Below are 4,701 nucleotides of genomic sequence, written 5' to 3' on the forward strand. Positions count from 1 at the left end.
AATGGGTTGCTCCAAATCAAATCATTAAAAAAAAAAACTTTATGATGGGGGAAAAAAAAGAGCCTAAATATGTTATTGGCTGTTTTGGAAAAGAGCTTTTGTAAAGTGATCAATTAAAATCTGTTTTGTCTGAAAGGTGATGCCTGGCTTGTCCATGGTATCATTTAGTGGAACAAAATGTTTGGTCCCAAGTGACAAATGAAAGATTGAAAATTATTGTCAATCTATAAGAAGAAGAATACACTTCGACATATTCAGCTTTTATACCATATCAACTTGGTGATTGTAAAGGTTAGATTGTCAAGATAATGTGTTTTCTGTAAAACTTACAGTATATTCTCTAGACATTCTGCATTCATTGTGCATTGGTTGCACAGCTATAGATCTTATTTATTTCCATCTTCTTATGGAAATGTAAACTAAACACTTAAAAATGGATTTTTTTCAAGGGTCTTTAAATATAGACATATAGTTTCTTTTAGATGTTCATGCTTTAAGATAATCCCTTTCTATTTCTGGGCGTAACTTAACTTAGAATCAGTGATAAAGCTGTACTTAAATATTTATTTAGTGCAATAAGAAATTTGCTGCTATTTCCCTTCTAGCTTTCTTAAAGAATCCTTGTTGGCAAGGTTTCATCAGTTGTGTTAATGTACTAGTATTGGGGTGCAGTTTGTTGAATGTATGCTAATTTTTAAATGTCCTTTCCTGTTTTTCTACAGCTGAAAGGGACCACTCAGGGAGTCCCTTGAGATCCCATGGAGACTTTTTCCTCAGGTGTTAACATTTCCTGGATAATAGGCTGCTTAAGTTTAACTTGCAGACTAGCCTTTCTTGTAGGGAGTCTTATTTTGCAACTCTAAGGATATGCTGCTTACTCTACTTTCTGTTGGCACTGAGGCCACTGGACCAGCATTTAAAGCTATTTTCATGGTGGTAATGACCACACTATTCTTGATGTTAGCCAGACCTTCTGTTTTTGTTTGTTTGTTTGTTTGTTTGTTTTTTGGGGGGGCCACACCCATTTGACGCTGAGGGGTTACTCCTGGCTATGCGCTCAGAAATCGCCCCTGGCTTGGGGGGACAATATGGGACGCCGGGGATCGAACCTCGGTCCTTCCTTGGCTAGCACTTGCAAGGCAGACACCTTACCTCTAGCGCCACCTTCCCGGTCCCTTTTCTTTCTTTCTTTTTCTTTCTTTGTTTTGGTTTAGACAGACCTTCTGGATTTACTGAATAGCCAATTCCTAATAAATAAATTATATTCACTTTAATCTTCACAATTGATATAATTTACCTTTCTTTGATTACTAATGTTCTGCTCGTAGACTTAGAGAGAATGTCAACAAGGTTCGTGATCTCTAAATTCTTCTTGAAAAACTACTCACATGTGCACTCACATGCCCTTGAAATTCTCACAAATAAATATCGTTTTAATTCCTGATTTTTTGTGATTTGTTGCTCTAGCTTGAAAAGCGTGCCAACAGTGTCCTCACCCTACTGTTTCACCTCATGAAGGACTGACTGTGACTTCAGCTCTTACCAGAGTTAAACACTCTTTCCACTGCCAATGTGCTCCCCAACTATCCTAGAGTCTTGCTTTCAGGGTTATTACTCTTATTGCTGTGGCTAGAAGAGATAGTGTCCTAGAATTACAAAATGAAATGTTAATTGAAATTATATGGTAAGTCATAGTCAATGTCATCCTTTGTTCAGGAACTGTTAATATGTTGATTGATATATTCGTGTGTAAACAAACCTAATAACTATGAACCAAAGTTTATAGCATATTTCTATGAGATAATTTGTTCTGAAACTTAAATAAAGAGACTTGGAATATATCTATCATATAAATTGGAGGCTGCCTATGTTAGAATGAATTCTGTAACGCACATTCCTTATTTCCTAAGTTTCTAGGCAGCATAGTGAAGTGTGCCAAGTTGTGTTGAGAGTAGAGAAGCTGATCTAAGATGCAAATCCTACAGTTTATATTTAAATAACTAAGAATGTGATGCACATGTATAAGAGATTCATAGCCTGCTAATGAAGTGCAGATATGAAACAGTTTAACTGACTCGAGGACATAGACTTTGTCAGGTTTCCTCAAACTTTCTCTTCACTACTTTGTTATAAAGCTATTACTATGGTAAGGAAAACATATCTGATCACATACTCTATGAAGACTAAAGAAGACTAGAGCCTTTTAATTGGTCTTAGAAAGATTGACAGAAATCACTGTTTTAGTGAGGCAGCAGATAAGTTTTAGTCAATTTTTCTTCTACACACTCCCATAGTATGTGATCAGTTTTTACTGAAAAGAAAAAACTGTAAGCCAAAATCAATACTCAGTATAATAAATAATACATTATTACTATTAGACTAATGATATTTAGTATGTATATATTAATCTTTGAGATATACATTTTCTTTCTCTCTATTTCCTTTCACTCTTTAGCCTTCATGCTTTACTTACTTGTCACTGTGTGGTCACCAGTTGATTGCAGTGATAGTGTGTTTATTAGTCAAGAGAATGAAAGCTTTGATAGAGAAAATGTATGAATTTATCCATTTAGGTAGTTATTTATGACTTGCCAGTAACAAGTAGTAAAACATAACAGAGACCATATTCATAAAAGCATTGTCCTTTACTTTTCTGGTTCGGACATGATATATAATTGAATAGCAGAGAGGAATAGGTATGTTTGTCAATTTTTTTATATTTATTCCTCACACTGTTTCTGATGGAGTTTTAATCCTGAATGATTTTCAAGGATCTACGTTGTTTTCTTATGCTGTTCTTTGAAATGTGATTAGGAAATGTAAACTCATTTTATTATTAGCCTAAGTAAAACAGAATTATAAAGGTAAATCTGTAGCTAAAGTTCCCATAATGTATTCTGAAACTGTATTTGGTAAGTTTCTGTATTATATCAAGTAATCACCCAATGCAGGCATTTTATAGGAAAATAATTGAAATAATTTTAGCACTACCTCCATCTTTAAAAAAAAGAAGTAAAAACAACTTTAATAGAAACAAGTCTGCCCCTAATCTCAGTCTACAATCTATTTGCTGTATTCTTATATGGGTTTAATTTCTTTCAAATGTATGTATAAAATATTTTTACTATATTAAGAACACTCTTTTTTTGGGGGGGAGCACACCCAAAGGTGCTCAGGGGTTACTCCTGGCTGTCTGCTCAGAAATAGCTCCTGGCAGGCACGGGGGACCTTATGGGACACTGGGATTCGAACCAGCCACCTTTGGTCCTAGAGCGGCTGCTTGCAAGGCAAACGCCGCTGTGCTATCTCTCCGGGCCCAAGAACACTCTTTTAAGTCATTTTTACTTTGCTACACATTCTTCTGTCAAAGCAAAGTAAAACACTATATTTGGTGAATATTTTCTAAGCTTAAATTTATATTGAAAGAAGCTTTTCGGTAGTATCTGAAAATTCTTTGTGTCTTGGTAGTATCTATAAAATTCTTTGTGTGTAGCCAACTTTAACAAAGGATAATTGATGTGGTGATTTTTAAAGATTATTAACCTATGGCTATAACTTTCACCCAGCACAAAATAAAATTACGTAAACCCATAATTGAGTTTAATTAATTGAGATAATTGAGTTGGTCATTATTAGTAACTATTAAGTGATAGCTGTTAACCTTTGGTTGTACCTTTCATCTAGCATAAAGTAAATAAATACTTAGAATGTAAAATTTATTTAACCCCACGTAGAAGGAAAAACTTAATATAACTAGTTTTTTAAAAATTTCCTTTTAATGCAGGGAACTGGTACTATAGAATGAACCTTGTATACATGACTGACTGCAGTGAGACCTATACATGTATATATGAATATATAATGAGCTATGTGTATGACTATACAATGATTATAAATGAGTACAAATATCCACATATAGGTGGGAGGGTGTATGGAGATCTTTGGTACTTCATCAAACTGTAAGTTTGTTGTGGAAATCTTTGATTTAAAAGTGAATTGGTGGAATAGTGGAAAGCATAGTGTTAAAAAGGAAAGAAAAAAGGAAGGAAGGAAGGAAGGAAGGAAGGAAGGAAGGAAGGAAGGAAGGAAGGAAGGAAGGAAGGAAGGAAGGAAGGAAGGAAGAAAGGAAGAAAGGAAGAAAGGAAGAAAGGAAGGAAGGAAGGAAGGAAGGGGTGGATGATAAAATGGGGACATTGGTGGTAGAAAAAGTGCACTTGTGAAGGTTGGTGTGGAAAGCTACAGTTCACCAGGAACATCATTGGCACGTGCCAAGAGTCCTAATGTCTTTTCCAGGCCATGCTGATGGTCCCCACAGTCATCTAGCCCTTACTTAGGCACGTCCATAACAACAGTTTTTATTTAGCTTGTCTCTCAAAACTGCTAGTTGAATCTTGTTTTATTTTGTTTCATAATGGGGTGACAACAGAAAATTCTCACAGTAATTCTGACAGTAATTTTTGTTTTCTCATCTTTTGTTTTTCTAGAGTGAATACATTACCAGAAAATACATGTTAGAAGAGGACTGATAATTATGGAATCTCATCTTTGTCTACTCCAGATCTGCCTAAAAGAAGGAAAATTCAGAGACTTCAGAATAGAAAGCAACCTGAAATTTGAAGTGTACAAGTGGATGACGGCAGATGAATGGTCCTGTTACAAATAGATCATTCTTGCCGCTGCTTCCTGGATACTATGATGTTG

The sequence above is a fragment of the Suncus etruscus genome, chromosome X (genome assembly GCF_024139225.1).
Source record: "Suncus etruscus isolate mSunEtr1 chromosome X, mSunEtr1.pri.cur, whole genome shotgun sequence".
Lineage (NCBI taxonomy): Eukaryota > Metazoa > Chordata > Mammalia > Eulipotyphla > Soricidae > Suncus > Suncus etruscus.